General features: G+C 43.2%; 1 protein-coding gene across 9 annotated transcripts in view; it reads right to left on the bottom strand.

The window, feature by feature from the left end:
• Nucleotides 1-17,764, bottom strand: part of DYNC1I1 (dynein cytoplasmic 1 intermediate chain 1) — a 581,233-nt gene that overhangs the window by 390,307 nt on the left and 173,162 nt on the right. For 4 of the 9 annotated variants that reach the window (XM_069587460.1, XM_069587457.1, XM_069587462.1 and 1 more), the window contains one exon: nt 8,070-8,122. The exons of the other annotated variants lie outside the window; for them this stretch is intronic. The gene's annotated coding sequence lies outside the window, so the exon portion shown is untranslated. The remainder of the gene's footprint in view (nt 1-8,069; nt 8,123-17,764) is intronic. 9 annotated transcript variants of the gene reach the window in all.

Genomic DNA, 17,764 nt, shown 5'->3' with positions numbered 1-17,764 from the left:
TCCCAGCCTAGGGATCAAACCCATGTCTCCTGCATCATAGGTGTATTTTTTACCACTGAGCCACAGGGGAAGCCCCCAAAGGCTGGCTTGTCGCAGAGGAATAGAGCATCTCCATTTCTGTTTCTCAACTTTGACCAGTCATAAGAGCAAAAGTTCAGTTGCTAGCGTTGCTCTCCACATTCATGCCCAATTTAGCATTGGCAAGGACATTAGCAGTGGTTTGATATGCATCCATACTATAAAAGGTATTGCAATTCATACAAACCTTAAACGTTAACTGCCATCTACTTCTTCACATCCAAGAATTTTAATTTATGAGTAAGGTAGCAAATATAATTGTCTGGCTGGATCAACCTAGCTCATTCTTTGGATTTCTCTACTTGAGGTTATTGCTGTTATAATACCACTTCAAGCCTTTTAAGTTGGCATCGATATGAAATATTATTAGGGTTGAGAAAATTCAATATATAACACAAATGCTCAGAATGGCTGCTCTCAGGCCTCTTCCCACCTGTTACTGAAGGATCCAGAGGCTCTCAATATTCTGAACTCAAATGTTCCCTGGCTCTGAGCTCATCCCCTATTGGGAAAGAATTGTGTTCCTTATACATCACAAAGTTACAATAGCATCAATGCTTATTGAGATCAGTTCCAACTTGCCTCCTTCAAGAGGCTACAAAATCAGCCTCCTCCAAAGTCCTTCTGAGAACATCAGAAGTTTCAAATAGTTTCTATCCCCTTCTTCCTGTAGAAAGGTCGTTGAGCCTTAGAAATACATCGACTCACTCTCTTAAGACTGGAAAGTTCTACCAGACATGATATTTCTCTTCTCATTAGTCTCTGAATTCATGAGGATCTGACAATAAACTCCAATAAAACCACAGATGCCAGCCAGTCAGTCTGATTCTCTGAATTCAAAGTACAATTAGTTGGTGAAGCTTTTGTACACCCATGTGCGCTAAGCCACTTCAGCTATGCCTGACTCTGCGACTCTATGGACCAGAGCCCACCAGGCTGCTCTGTCCACGGGATTTTCCAGGCAAGAATACTAGAGTGGGTTACCACTCCCTGCTCCAGGGGATCTTCCTGACCCAGGGATTGAACCTGCATCTCTTACATCTCCTGCACTGGCAGGTGGGTTCTTTACCACTAGCGCCACCTGGGAATCCCTGTTGGGTTGACAATACCTACCAAATCCTCATTTCTCCAGAGTCCATGCATACTACAATGATTAAGCCTACCTAAAAGACTACAAGACATGATTTTGCTATCTTTAAGAATTTAAAAATATGATCTCTTAAATCGTCTATCTCAGGGTGATTTTTCCAAAATGTATTTCCTATTGTGTTGCCCTGTTGTAAATTCATATACCTTTTCTCCTAGATTGCAGGGTTACTTTTAATAATTCCCAGCATTCTTTGGGCCCCAAAGAACTGCCAAAGACAAAATGAACTAAACTAATGTCTGAAGGTCCTACACAGCTTCACCACCTCTACCTACCTCCTGTGTGACCAGGAGCACTGGTATACAGAATGGCTTCTGAGATTGTGCTAGCAACAAAAAGAGGTTAACACTGAATAGCATCTGTGTCAGCCTGGTTTACCAGAAAGAAAAAAAAAAAAAAAACAGAGCCTGAGAAAAAGGCTTATATGCCAATACTTTATTGGAGAGTATGATCCAGGGGGCTAGAATGAGAGTTAATGGTCATAAAGCAGGAAAAACTAGAAAAAAAGATGCATTCAGAGCAGCCAGAAAAGAGCCTATACTAGCAGATACCTTGATTTTGGTCTTGTGGAATCCAGAATGGAGAAACCCATGAAGCCAAACCAGGCTTGTGACTTACAGACCAAGACCAAAATTTGTGTCATTTTAAGAGAGTTGGACTGTGAAGAAAGCTGAGCGCCGAAGAATTGATGCTTTTGAACTGTGATGTTGGAGAAGACTCTTGAGAGTCCCTTGGACTGCAAGGAGATCCAACCAGTCCATCCTAAAGGAAATCAGTCCTGAGTATTCATTGGAAGGACTGATATTGAAGCTGAAGCTCCAATACTTTGGCCACCTCATGTGAAGAGTTGACTCACAGGAAAAGACTCTGATGCTGGGAGGGATTGGGGGCAGGAGGAGAAGGGGACAACAGAGGATGAGATAGCTGGATGGCATCACCAACTCGATGGATGTGTTTGAGTGAACTCTGGGAGTTGGTGATGGACAGGGAGGCCTGGCGTGCTGCAATTCATGGGGTCGCAAAGAGTCAGACACGACTGAGTGACTGAACTGAACTGAACTAAAGTCACTAGAGGGTTTCCCTGGTGGCTCAGATGGTAAAGAATCTGCCTACAGTTCAGGAGACCGAGGTTGGTTCACTGGATCGGGAAGATCCCCTGGAGAAGGAATCGGCTACTCACTCCGGTATTCTTGCCTGGAGAACCCCATGGACAGAGGAGCCCGGTGGGCTACAGACCGTGGCGTCGCAAAGAGTTGGCCACGATTGAGCAACTCTCAATCAAATAACAGTTTGATTTTTTAAGTCATTAAGTTTGTGGCAATTTGTTTCAACAGCAATAGAAAATGAATACAGTCTGCTACTTAAAATGCAACTCAGGACTATATGCCTAGGGAAAGAAAGAACCTTTTATCCACCGACTCTTATCTCATAATGGTGAATTATGAGTTATCCATGCGTGAAGGGCCAGCAGTTTCCCACCACCTCCGTGCAGCACAGCATCAGTAGAAAGTTCCTGGGCAGGAACTGGTGAGGCGCGACGGGCAGGCTCAAGTCAAGGTGCTGCCAGGCTGCACACATAAAGCGGCCAGTATCAAAGTTGTTCTCCTGCCCACCCCATAAAAATGAAGACCAAAGGGGCGGAAGAGGAACAGCTTTCTTTTCCTGGGCCCCCAGTTTATAATATACCCAGCTGTGATTCTACTGTATACAAAGGTACTATAGGGGCTTCCCTGGTGGCTCAGATGGTAAAGAGTCTGTCCTGCAGTACAGGAGACCCGGGTTCAATCCCTGGGTCAGGGAGATCTCCTGGAGGAGGGCATGGCAGCCCACTCCAGTATTCTTGCCTGGAGAATCCCATGGACAGAGGAGCCTGGCGGGCTACAGTCTATGGGCCTGCACACGGTTGAGTGGCTGACGCTTTCACTTTTCACTATATGTGCAAGCAGCAGTCCCACTTAGGGGGCATAAGGGGCATCAAGAAGGCAAGGGTTCAAGGTTCTTGGAGGGTCATGGTTATGGTCTGAATGCTTGTGTCCCTCCAAAATGCACACGTTGAAATCCTAATCCCCAACATGATGGTATCAGCAGGTGGGGCCTTAGACAATGATTAGGTCATGAGGGTGCGGGTCTTCCTGAGTGGGATTAGTGTCCTTTAAAAGGCCCCTCCGGAAACTCTCTCACTTTTTCCATCACAAGAGTAGGTGGCGAGAAGAAAGTGTGTGTGAACCGGGAGGCCAGCTCACGCCAGCACCACACTGCCCGCCCCTTGTCGTTGACTTTCCGGCCTCCAGAGCTGTGAAAGACAAATCTTTATTGTTGAAACCGCCAGTCTACGGTATTTTTCTTACAGTGGCCTGAACAGACTGTGATAGTCATCACAATAGACACCAGAGTCCTTAAAGTGGATAGTGGGACACAGCTGAGCAGAAACCCGAGTCGCACAGCGACACCATTTAGGCCCCAGCATGGCCTAGAAGGCAGGGGTAACGATGTGAGCCGGGTGTCCTTAGTGAGAACGGCTGCTGCGGTCTGGCAGGCATTTTCCACCAGCATCCGTATCTTTTTTTGATGTGTTATAAAGTCAGACAGATTTTCCTGGGCCTTCTGAGGCATTTTTGTTTCTTGTTCTTCTTTTTCGAACCCCAGGATGCCACTTTGAATCCGAAGAGAAAGGTTCTTATTTTCCTCCTCTGCTTTGGCACAACTGCGCACTTGTGTGCAGACTGTGTGCTGGTCCCGAGCGCTGGGAACCTCCAGATACAGGAACACCACCTCTCTCGTGTGGTGGTGGCTGGCTCTTCCTTGCTTCCCTTTTGCAGCCTTGCCTTTGTCTATAGACTCAACGACTCCAACCCTCCAAGTATAGTGAACCCCCTTTGTCCTTTTCTGTGCTATCCTGGACCCACCACTTGCTGCCTAGGAAATCTCAGGCCAATCATCCGACATTTCCTTGCTTCTGTTTCTTCATCTATAACATGATAATTTGTAGATTTGTAGATGCTGTGGTTTGGCTTAAATGGGTTAGGAGAAGTAAACTGTTGGAAACAGTGCCAGGCCTGAGTGTTTGCTATTAATATAATGACAACAACAATAATGCTATTGTTATTATTACTATTATTATTAGATAACAAAAGATTGAATCAGCCTAAAATATAGGGGATTTATTAAATAAATTATAACATAGCCATTAAATGGAATATCCTATAGTTGTTTAAAAGTGAACAGATTTATTCAATATATTAATCTGGAGAAGTTACAGAACAGCTTATATTTGTGTAAAACAATATGGTAAAGTAATATATACTTGTATTTGTTTGCATATGTGTAAAATTACGTGAGGAAGACATACAAGAAGCTAATAATAGTTGTTTTTCTATCCGGGGCATAAAAACTTGGCAGATGGGTGACAGTGGTGGGAGATAGATTTTTCACTGTACATTTTTATACTTTTCAGTTTAAGAACTTGCAAACCTATTATCTATTCACAAATACAAGCAATACCTTTAAAATGAAAATATAAAAGAGAGAACAACCAATCCATTGAAGCTGGGGAACTCTAAATCTACGGGTGAGAGTCATGATCCTGAAATCCAGGCTGCATAAATTACATGATCAGTTTCTCGTCTTCTTCGAAAATTTCTGATCAATTCCAATACTGAGAGGGGAATTCTAAGAACTCAAACACCTATCTGGTGGCAAGGGTGACACCTTCAGGAGAAACTGAGAATCTGTCAAGTTATTTATTTTTGCTGAGCACAAGAGCACTAACCAGGGGCATGATTTAAGGTGGGTGATGGTGGATTTCCCACCCGAAGTGTTAAAGAAGCTTGCAAAAGTACCGGTGGGAATACTACAGACAAAGGCATTTTTATATAAGGAATCCAGGAAAGTCAGTCCCCACTCACCAGCTGTCATCCAGCAAAGGCATTTAACAGCCTCAGACGCATGGTTCTTTCAGGTGCAAAATATGGAGAATGAGGCTCAATACTCAGAGTTGTATGGATTTGAAATAAGGTATGTAAAGTTCACTGTTCAGCTTCTGGCACATTCTAAGTGTTCGATAGCTAGTAGCTATTGGTATTGTTAATAGTCACTGTCCACTGGACCAGATACTTCAGCCAAATACCCAGCTTGCTGCAAAGCAGCGCCTTATCCACCTTCCAAATGATTCCAGTCACACTAAGTACAAGATTCTTGAGGTTATACTGCAGAGCCACACAGCAGAGTCACCTGAGCAGTGACCGGGAGCCCAAGCAGGGCCTTCCCCCTTGTAGCATGTGGCCTCAGGACTCCCGTGTCCTGGCTCCAAGATTTCCCCAACCCAGCAACTCCCAGCCGGTGCCTCCTTCCCGCACTCCTGACTTATTCAGAGCAATGTCTCTCTCTCTCACTTTACACTTCTGTCAAAAAAAAAAGAAAAAGGACTTCAGGAAGCAGACGATTCAAAGACTATTCCAACAGCAAGAAAGAGATGTTGCAATAGGGAGAACAAGAGCTCCTGACTCTAAGATCTAAGAGCATCTCAGTGGTCAGGGAGAAAGACGGCCTATTGTGTCGGGAGGCGTAAACAAGGCTAGAAGGAACAGGAGCTGGGGGAGTAGATGAGCAGGTGGGATGACCAGTTACGCGGGTGATGTCATTAAGGAGGAATTATCCCAGGTTCCAGGCTTCCCAGGTGGTGCTAGTGGTAAAGAGCCCGCCTGCCAATGCAGGAAGACTTAGGAGACGCAGGTTCGATCCCTTGGTCGAGAAGATCCCCTCGAGAAGGGCATGGAAAGCCACCCTAGTATTCATGCCTGCAGAATCCCATGGACAGAGAAGCTTGATGGGCTACAGTCCATGGGGTCACAAAAAGTCAGACACAACTGAAGCAACTTAGCACAAACAATCCACATTCCAAAGCTGGCTTAACCTCAGGGGGAGGTGCCAACTTACAGGGCTCCAGGGAAGGAGAGAAGTCTAACTAAAGTTTGGTTGAAGTAAATTAGCGGGCATTTTGTTCAGATTTTTTAGTGGGGACAAACAGGTCAGCAACCTTTTATGACAAAAGAATGGATCTGGCTTTATCCTAAGTCAACAAGGTGGGTCTATGTCTGTGCTCAGTCGAGTCTGACTCATTGTGACCCCATGGACTGTAGCCTGCCAGGCTCCTCTGTCCATGGAATTTTCCAGGCAAGAATCCTGGAGTGGGTTGCCATTTCCTCCTCCACAGGATCTTCCTGACCCAGGGATCAAACCCGTGTCTCCTACGTCTCTTGCTCTGGCAGGCAGATTCTTTACCATTCTTTACCACTGGGAAGCCCATTGCAGGAATTAAACCTAACAAAAATGTTGCAAGTGAGGAAGTGAAAGTCTGGAAGGGTGTCTGGAGCAGAGATGGGGAAGCCAAGCCCTGGAACTTTAGAGAAAGTGAAGTCAGGCATGTCAACCAGTAGAGTGTGCTTCGGAGAAGGCTATGGGAAGCTATTCCCTCTGCATAAAACTTCCTCCCTGTGGATCCACAGTCAAGCATCTTCTGAACAGCTCAGAGCTGGTATTAGACATCAGGGCCAGAGAGCAGAAAGACCAAATGGACAGGGAGCTTTGACCCACACAGTTCATCACCACATCTGACCACAGTGACCTTCCGAGGATTGGCTGCCGTTTTACTTTTGCTTTCCAAATCTTATCCAAGTTCCTTACGGACAACTCTAACCTGGATTGGAAAAAAAAGGCACAGTCCAGCACAGCACCCTACCCAACCTCTTTAAATTAATGAGTATACATGCATGCTCATTCTTGGTAGAAATGGAACCACATACTGTTTGCCAAGTGTAGTGCCGAGTGACTTTCACTTGTCACTTCATAGTCTTCTGAGGTCAGTTCGTACATATTGCACAGTACCCCAAACCAGTTCTTTTTAGTTTCTGCATACTCTTGAGGAGATTTTTTAAAACTGCTGGTGGCATCCCTTAGTGGTCCAGGAAATTAACTAGTGTGTCAAAGCACCATTCAGGCTTCCCAGGTGGCTCAGTGTAAAAAATTTGCCTGCCAGTGGAGAAGACACAGGAGAGGCGGGTTCGATGCCTCAGCCGGGCGGATCCCCTGAGGAAATGGCAGCTCACTCCAGTTTTCTTGCCTGGAAAATCCCACGGACAGAGGAGCCTGGTGGGGGGCGGGGCGCAGAGTCTGAACGACTGAACCAGTGAGCATGCATGCAAAGCACCCCTAAGAAGCATAGGGTGGACAGAATAGAGAATATGAAAGTGTATCTCCTTCTCTAAAGATAATTGCTGCTTTGTGAAATGCTTGTTTCCGTTAAACACGTGTGTGTGTGTTGTGGGCGCAACCTGAAATACACAGACTTCTTTGGGGAAGCTGCTGCTGCTGCTAAGTCACTTCAGTCGTGTCCGACTCTGTGCGACCCCATAGACGGCAGCCCACCAGGCTCCCCCGTCCCTGGGATTCTCCAGCCAAGAACACTGGAGAGGGTTGCCATTTCCTTCTCCAATGCATGAAAGTGAAAAGTGAAAGGGAAGTCGCTCAGTCGTGTCTGACCCTTAGCATGGACTGCAGCCTAAAGGCTCCTCCATCCATGGGATTTTCCAAGCAAGAGTACTGGAGTGGGGTGCCACTGCAAGAGTGCTTAAGAAAAACATTGCCTTAGAATTTTGTTTTTCTTTCTTTTCTTCCTTCTTCCACCACCCCTCTATTTTTTGTTTGATTGTTTATTTTGACCAGTAAGCTTAGTTTGGAAGAGAATAGAATAGGGTGATATCTGGGGCTAAGGGTTTTTGAAATGGAGTGAGGGAGAATTAAATCCACGTTTTAAACAATCGTATTGTGGTTAGAGACAGCATCTTACCTACTCCCAGTACAAAATTGCTGGTGAGCATTAGAAGATTCTTCTTCAGTAACCTGAATAAGAAAAGATGGATATATTTAGGAAATCAAGTGATGTTGCCTCAAAAGTGCGAAGGAACTTCAGTTTCTGAACTTCCACAACCAACAGCAAAATATACGCTGATTTGTTTGGCAACAGAGCCCTCTAGCGAGTTCAGATTAGAACTGCAGCTAAACCTTTAAAACTTTGTTTTAATGTAAAGAACAGACTTTGGTTGATATCATAAACTTCTAGAACACGAAAAGAATCTAGAGATCATTTAATTTCATATACTTGGATCCTCCCAAGACTTATTACTCAACTTTTATATGCCAAGCATTTTTATAAATAATATCTAATTTTGTTTTCACAATAATTCTGTGAGGTAAATATTACCACTTTCATTGTTTTATAAAATTTATTTTTAAGTTTATTTAAAATTTTATTTTATTCTCTATGGAGGTATGCTTGACAAATAAAAATTGTGTATATTTAGATCGTACATTCTGAGAGCTGGACCATAAAGAAGGCTGAATGCCAAAAATTGATGCTTTCGAATTGTGGTGCTGGAGAAGACTCTTGAGAGTCCCTTGGACTACAAGGAGACCAAACCAGTCAGTCCTAAAGGAAATCAATCCTGAATATTCATTGGAAAAACTGATGCTGAAGCTCCAACACTTTGGCCACCTGATGCGAAGAGCCAGCCCATTGGAAAAGACCCTGATGCTGGGAGAGATTGAGGGCAACAGAGGATGAGATGGTTAGATGCCTTTATCGACGCAATGGACTGAGTTTGAGCAAATTCTGGGAGATAGTGGAGGACAGGGAAGCCTGATGTGCTGCGCTTATGGGGTCACAAAGAGTCTCACGTGACTTAGCGAATGAACACTATATATTGTGATTTTTTTTTACAGTGTATCAAAGTATAGCTGATTTGCAATGTTGTGGAACTTTCATTTCATAAATTAAGAAACAAAGACTCAGGAAGAAAAGTGACATGTCCAAAAGCAGAAGGTGGCAGAGCCGAATCTAACATTCAGGACTCCAGATTTTCAGGCCAGCGGTTTTCCTATAGTATATACTTTTTAAGTGGAGAGCACTTAGCATTTAGTTCATTTTCTTCATCTCTAAATGGAATAAAAGGGACACAAAAAGGAGAGCAAATTGTCCGGGGTCACTTAGCTGGTGACAAGCAGAGCCAAGTTTAGCATGCCTGTCTCCTGGTTTTCAGCCTCCAGCTGTTTGATATTATACTACACAGACTAAATACACCCTGCCTGTGCACTACGCCGTTTCTGTCGTGTCTGTCTCTGTGTGATCTCACGGACTGTGGCCCGGCAGGCTCCTCTGTCCATGGGATTCTCCAGGCAGGAATACTGGAGCAGGTTGCCATGCCCTCCTCCAGGGGATCTTCCCTACCTAAGGACTGAACCTGGGTCTCTCACGTCTCCTGCAATGGCAGGTGGGTTTTGGTTATTGTTGTTGTTGTTGTTGTTGTTTACCACTAGCATTTCAATTAATATCAAAAAGTGAAAGTCAATCAGTTGTGTCCAACTCTTTGTGACCGTGTGGACTATACAGTCCACGGCATTCTCCAGGCCAGAATACAGAGCGTTCGGACTCTGCGCCCCGCCCCCCCCACTGAATTCCCTTCTCCAGGGGATCCTCCCAACCCAGGGATTGAACGGCAGAATAGTTTTTAAAAATTACTTCTTAGGAAAAAGCTCTAAAAATTCTAGATAAGTTATGTAAAAATAAATATTTAGTTCAGGAGAGTTAATTTCCTGAAGTTGAAAGCTGAAAATCTTTAAACGAAGGCAGGAAAGTATCAGAAAATTTCAGAGGACACAAAGGAGTAGAGAGGGTAACTAAGAAGGTGAGGAATTCAGAGGCTACAGCCTGCTTACAGGGCATCTCAGAACTAAGGTGACCTCCAGCTTTCTATCCAGTGGCCTCACAAGGACATCAGAGCAGGAAGCAAACCTTCAGGACTTCTGAAGATGAAAATTCAGACAGGATCCCACTGCATGAAGCTGGGGCCCCAAGGAGGTAAACTCTCGTTGGAAGGGTGAATGAAAAATCAAAGTCACTCCACAGATGGAAACCATGAAATAGTTGGCCTCAGACTTGCTGCTAGGTTGGGGGAATGGAGGAACGCCTCTAGAGAATTCTTTGTGTGTACTTTTTTAAAAAGTTAGGTTTATGAAGGCTTAACTTCTGTGAAGTGAAATTCACTATTTTTAGTATGTAGTTCTAAGAATTGTGATGAAGGCCTACACTCTTGTAATCATCACCTTAATCGAGTTGTAGAACCGTTTCATCAACCCCTCCAATTTCCTCCTGTCACTTTCAGGTCAAGCTTTCTCACCTCCAGCCTCTGCAACCACTGATCTTTCTGCCTCCAGAGTTTCATCTTTTCCTGAATGTCATGCAAATGGGATCATGGAGTACTGTCATTTTTGAGTTAGCGTCTTTCATTTAGCTTAATGCTCACATCATTTTGTCAGGAGTCTGTTCATTTTCATTGCTAGACAGGATCCTGTTGCAGAGATATAATGTGATTTGGCGATGCAATCACAGTGGAAGGATATTTAGGTGGCCTCCTCTTTGGGTGATTATAAATAAACACGATAAACATTCAATGCTCAATTTCTGTGTGAATGTAGGGGTAGGACTGTTGGGTTATGTGATAAGGGTATTAAGCTCTGTAAGACACCACCAAAATGTTTTCCAGAGTGGTTACGGCATTTTGCATTCTCACCAACAATGATGAGAGTTCAAGTTGTTCTCTCTCCTCCTCAACACTGGGAGTATTTTTATGACTAATTCAATTTCACTACTAGTGATCAGTCTGTTCAAATTGTTTGTTTCTTCCTGATTCTTTTGCTAAAAGATAACAACTATCAGCCCATAATTTTATATCTAGCAAAAATACCTATTAAGATAAAAGGTGAAATAGAGACATTCTTGGATTAAAAAAAAAAAGAATTTGTTGTCAGCAGACCTAGTCTAAAAGAACTACTATTGAAACATGTATATTACCATATGTAAAATAGATGACCAGAGCAAGTTCGATGCCTGAAGCAGGGCACTCAAAGCCGGTGCTGCTCTGGGACAGCCCAGAGGATGGGGTGGGGAGGGAGGTGGGAGGGGGTTCAGGATGGGGACACATGTACACCCATGGCTGATCCATGTCAATGTGTGGCAAAACCACCACAATATTGCAAAGTAATTAGCCTCCAATTAAATTTTTTTAAAGGGTATAAATTTTGATTATCTGGAAAAATTTAAATGCAATACTAGAAGATGCCAGGTTTGTGGTTCTAAAATACAGATGAAAGGAATCAAGTATTTCTATTAAAAGAATTACCATATGTAAAATAGATAGCTAATGGGAATGTGCTGTATGTCTCAGGAAACTCAAACAGGGCTCTGTATCAACCTAGAGGGATGGGAAGGGGAGGGAGATGGGAGGGAGGTTCAAGAGGGAGGGGACATATGTACACCTACAGCTGATTCATGTTGAGGTTTGACAGAAAACAAGAAAATTCTGTAAAGCAGTTATCTTTCAATTAAAGAATAAAAAAAAGAAATTGCTACAACAGGAAGAAAATAGTAATACAAAAAACCGAGAACATCAGTAATAAAGAACAATGAAATGGGTAAATAAAACAAAATATCAATCTTCCTATGAGTCTTTAAAATTATTAAAGACTCATATTAAAATCATTAATATTAGACAATTGAAAGAAAAATGATAATGTCTTATATATATACTTAGATAACAGTAAGAGATTGGATAAAAACTACAACTAAACTACATGCTATTAATAAGAAGCTCATTTTAAATATTAATATAATGATATGTAGTTAGGTTAAAAGTTTTTAAGTTGAAAATAGGCAATATGGGCTCTGTCATAACTTTTTAACTTGGCTATTGCAGCCTGAAAGCAGTCATAAGCAATACATAAACAACTTGGCATGTTTTTATGAAAGTTTATTTCCAAACCTGACAATGGGTTGAATTTGTCACACAGGTCATACTCTCTAGAATCCCAGTCTACATTAAAAACAAAACCAAAAACACTCTATAGGCGGTACTAGTGGTAAGGAACCCACCTGCCAATGCACAAGGCGTACGAGACGCAGGTTCCATCCTTGGGTTGGCAAAATCCCCTGGAGGAGGGAATGACAACCCACTCTAGTATTCTTGACTGGAAAATTTCACGGACAGAGGAGCCTGGTGGGCAACAGTCCATTGGGTCACGAAGAGTCAGACATGACGGAAGTGACTTAGCACAGCACAACACAGAAATGAGTTTAGCAGGCTCTATAAGGTCAACACCCAAAACTCAATCATATTTCTATATGTTGGGAATTAATAAATTGGAAACCAAAATCAAAAAGGCAAAACCTATACAATCTCACAGAAGAATGAAACACCAGGCACAAGTCTCACGAAAAGACTTATAAGACTTATGCTACAAAGCAGGGCTTCCCAGGTGGCGCCATGGTGAAGAATGGGCCTGCCAATGCAGGAGACACCAGTTCAATCCTTGGGTCAAGAAGATCCCCTGGAGTAGGAAACGGCAACCCACTCCAGTATTCTTGCCTGGAGATCCCATAGACAGAGGAGTCTGCTGGGCTATAGTCCATAGGGTCACAAAGAGTCGGACGCAACTGAGCACAGTCTTCTGATATGTGGCAAAGTACAAAATGTTGATTAAAAAGAAGCGCCAGTAAAATGAAGAGAAACACTTTGCTCAATGTAGTGAAGATGTCAGTTATATCCCTAAATTTATCTGCAGATTTGGTACAATTCATATAAAAATTGTTACAGTCTTTTTGTGGATATGTGTGTGTGGTAAGTCACTTCAGTCATGTCCAACTGTTTGGGACCCCATGGACTGTAGCCCACCAGGCTCCTCTGGGAGACTTCAGGCAAGGAATCCTTCAGGCAGGAATACTGAAGGTGGGTTGCCACTTTTAATTCATGTTAATATAAAATTCATATGGAAAGGCAAATAAACTGCAGTTAGCTGTTTTTGAAAAAGAAGAATAAATTTAGAGAAATCAGAATAGTTTGATTTAAGACTTACTGTATGACTACAGTAAAAAAGACAGGTTTATAGAAGTATAAACACTTAGATTCAGTTCAGTTCAGTTGCTCCGTCCTATCCAACTCTTTGCGACCCCGTGGACTGCAGCATGCCAGGCCTCCCTGTCCATCACCAACTCCTGGAGTTTACCCAAACTTATGTCCATTGAGTCAGTGATGCCATCCAACCATCTCATCCTCTGTCACTCCCTTCTCCTCCTACCTTCAGTCTTGCCCAGCATCAGGGTCTTTTCAAATGAGTCAGCTACTCACATCATGTGGCCAAAGTTATTGGAGATTCAGCTTCAACATCAGTCTTTCTAACGAATATTCAGGACTGACTTCCTTTAGGATGGACTGGTTGGATCTACTTGCAGGCCAAGGGACTCTCAAGAGTCTTCTCCAACACCACAGTTCAAAAGCATCAATTCTTCGGCGTTCAGCTTTGTTTATAGTCCAACTCTCGCATCCATACATCAGTTCAGTTCAGTTCAGTCACTCAGTCGTGTCCGACTCTTTGCGACCCCATGAATCGCAGCACGCCAGGCCTCCCTGTCCATCACCATCTCCCAGAGTTCACTCAGACTCACGTCCATCGAGTCCATGATGCCATCCAGCCATCTCATCCTCGGTCGTCCCCTTCTTCTCCTGCCCCCAATCCCTCCCACCATCAGAGTCTTTTCCAATGCGTCAACTCTTCGCATGAGGTGGCCAAAGTACTGGAGTTTCAGCTTTAGCATCATTCCTTCCAAAGAAATCCCAGGGTTGATCTCCTTCAGAATGGACTGGTTGGATCTCCTTGCAGTCCAAGGGACTCTCAAGAGTCTTCTCCAACACCACAGTTCAAAAGAATCAATTCTTCAGCGCTCAGCCTTCTTCACAGTTCAACTCTCACATCCATACATGACTACTGGAAAAACCATAGCTTTGACTAGACGGACCTTAGTCGGCAAAGTAATGTCTCTGCTTTTGAAGATACTATCTAGGTTGGTCATAACTTTCCTTCCAAGGAGTAAGCGTCTTTTAATTTCATGGCTGCAGTCACCATCTGCAGTGATTTTGGAGCCCCCCAAAATAAAGTCTGACACTGTTTCCACAGTTTCCCCATCTATTTCCCATGAAGTGATGGGACTGGATGCCATGATCTTCGTTTTCTGAATGTTGAGCTTTAAGCCAACTTTTTCGCTCTCCTCTTTCACTTTCATCAAGAGGCTTTTTAGCTCCTCTTCACTTTCTGCCATAAGGGTGGTGTCATCTGCATATCTGAGGTTATTGATATTTCTCCTGCTGGAAAAACCATAGCCTTGATGAGACAGACCTTTGTTGGCACAGTAATGTCTCTGCTTTTGAATATGCTGTCTAGGTTGGTAATAACTTTCCTTCCAAGGAGTAAGCATCTTTTAATTTTATGGCTGCAATCACCATCTGCAGTGAGTTTGGAGCCCAAAAAAATAAAGTCAGCCACTGTTTCCACTGTTTCCCCATCTATTTGCCATGAATTGATGGGACCAGATGCCATGATCTTAGCTTCCTGAATGTTGAGCTTTAAGCCAACTTTTTCACTCTCTGTTTCACTTTCATCAAGAGACTCTTTAGTTCCTCTTCACTTTCTGCCATAAGGGTGGTGTTATCTGCATATCTGAGGTTATTGATATTTCTCCCGGCAATGTTGATTCCAGCTTGTGCTTCATCCAGCCCAGCGTTTCTCATGATGTGCTCTGCATATCAGTTAAATAAACCTTTTCCTATTTGGAACCAGTCTGTTGTTCCATGTCCAGTTCTAACTGTTGTTTTCTGATTTGCATATAGGTTTCTCAAGAGGCAGGTAAGGTGGTCTGGTATACCCATCTCTCTTTTTTTAAAATATACATTTATCTATTTTAATTGAAGGTTAATTACTTTACAATATTGTATTGGTTTTGCCATACATCAACATGAATCCACCACAGGTATACACGCGTTCCCCATTCTGAAACCCCCTCCCTCCTCCCTCCCTGTTGGTGCACTGGGACAACCCAGAGGGATCGTATTCCCATCTCTTTCAGAATTTTCCACAGTTTATTGTGATCCACACAGTCAAAGGCTTTGGCATAGTCAATAAAGCAGAAATGGGTGTTTTTCTGGAACTCTCTTTCTTTTTTGATGATGTAACGGATGTTGGCAATTTGACCATTGGTTCCTCTGCCTTTTCTAAAACAAGCTTGAACATCTGGAAGTTCATGGTTCACATACTGTTGAAGCCTGTCTTGGAGAATTTTGAGCATTACTTTACTAGTGTGTGAGATGAGTGTAATTGTGCATTAGTTTGAGCATTCGTTTGAGCATTCTTTGGCATTGCCTTTCTTTGGGATTGGAATGAAAACTGACCATTTCCAGTCCTGTGGACACTGCTGAGTTTTCCAAATTTGCTGGTATATTTCGTGCAGCACTTTCACAGCATCATCTTTTAGGATTTGAAATAGCTCAACTGGAATTCCATCACCTCCACTAGCTTTGTTCATAGTGATGCTTCCTAAGCTTCACTTGACTTCACATTCCAGAATGTCTGGCTGTAGGTGAGTGATCACACCATCGTGATTATCTGGGTCGTGAAGATCTTCTTTGTACAGTTCTTCTGTGTATTCTTGCCACCTTTTCTTAATATCTTCTGCTTCTGTTAGGTCCATACCAGTTCTGTCCTTTATTGAGCCCATCTTTGCATGAAATATTCCCTTGGTATCTCTAATTTTCTTGAAGAGATCTCTAATCTTTCCTGTTCTATTGTTTTCCTCTATTTCTTTGCACTGATCACTGAGGAGCCTTTCTTATCTCTCCTTGGTATTCTTTGGAACTCTGCATCCCCCATCAAATGGCCATATCTTCCCTTTTCTCCTTTGCTTTTCACTTCTCTTCTTTCCACAGCTATTTGTAAGGTCTCCTCAGACAGCCATTTTGCCTTTTTGCATTTCTTTTTCTTGAGGATGGTCTTGCTTCTTGTCTCCTGTACAATGTCATGAACCTCCATCCATAGTTCATTAGGCACTCTGTCTGTCAGATCTAATCCCTTGAATCTATTTCTCACTTCCACTGTATAATCGTTAGGGATTTGATTTAGGTCATACTTGAATGGTCTAGTGGTTTTTTCTACTTTCTGCAATCTAAGTCTGAATCTGGCAATAAGAAGTTCATGATCTGAGCCACAGTCAGCTCCTAGTCTTGTTTCTGCTGACTGTATAGAGCTTCTTCATCTTTGGCTGCAAGGAATATAATCAATCTGATTTTGGTGTTGACCATCTGGTAAGGTCCATGTGTAGAGTCTTCTCTTGTGTTGTTGGAAGAGGGTGTTTGCTATGGCCAGTGTGTTCTCTTGGCAAAGCTCTATTAGCCTTTGGCCTGCTTCATTCTGTACTCCAAGGCCAAATTTTCCTATTACTCCAGGTATCTCTTGACTTCCTACTTTTGCATTCCAGTTCCCTATAATGAAAAGGACATCTTTTTGGGGGTGTTAGTTCTAGAACGTCTTGTAGGTCTTCATAGAACTCTTTAACTTCAGGTTCTTCAGCATTACTGGCTGGGGCATAGACTTGGATTACCGCTATATTGAATGTTTCGCCTTGGAAATGAACAGAGATCATTCTGTCATTCTGTCGTTTTTGAGATTGCATCCAAGTACTGCATTTCAGACTCTTCTTTTGTTGACCATGATGGCTACTCCATTTCCTCTAAGGAATTCTTGCCCCCAGTAGTAGATATAATAGTCATCAGAGTTAAATTCACCCTTTCCAGTCCATTTTAATTCACTGATTCCTAAGATGTCTACTTTCACCCTTGCCACCTTCTCTTTGACCACTTCCAATTTGCCTTGATTCATGGACCTAACATTCCAGGTTCCTATGCGACATTGCTCTTTACAGCATCAGACCTTGCTTCCATCACCAGTCACATCCACAACTGGGTGTTGTTTTTACTTTGGCTCCATCTCTTCATTCTTTTTGGAGTTATGTCTTCACTGATCTCTAGTAGTATATTGGGCACCTACCAACCTGGGGAGTTCATCTTTCAGTGTCCTATCTTTTTGGCTTTTCATACTGTTCATGGGGTTCTCAAGGCAGGAAAACTGAAGTGCTTTGCCATTCCCTTCTCTAGTGGACTATATTTTGCCAGAACTCTCCACCATGACCCGTCCATCTCAGGTAGCCCTACACGGCATGGCTCATAGTTTCATTGAGTTAGACAAGGCTGTGGTCCATGTGCTCAGATTGGTTAGTTTCTGTGATTGTGGTTTTCAGTCTGTCTGCCCTCTGATGGAGAAGGATAAGAGGCTTATGGAAGCTTCCTGATGGGAGAGACTGACTGAGGGGGAAACTGGGTCTTGTTCTGATGGGTGGGGCCATGCTCAGTAAATCTTTAATCCAATTTTCTGTTGATGGGTGGAGCCATGTTCCCTCCCTGCTATTTACCTGGGGCCAAACTATGGGGGCTTCCCTGGTGGCTCAGAGGTTAAAGCATCTGCCTGCAGTGCGGGAGACCTGGGTTCGATCCCTGGGTTGGGAAGATCTCCTGGAGAAGGGAATGGCAACCCACTCCAGTATTCTTGCCT

This window comes from Ovis canadensis, chromosome 4 (genome assembly GCF_042477335.2).
Source record: "Ovis canadensis isolate MfBH-ARS-UI-01 breed Bighorn chromosome 4, ARS-UI_OviCan_v2, whole genome shotgun sequence".
Taxonomy (NCBI): Eukaryota; Metazoa; Chordata; class Mammalia; order Artiodactyla; family Bovidae; genus Ovis; species Ovis canadensis.
This window is presented reverse-complemented; position numbering and strand designations above follow the sequence as displayed.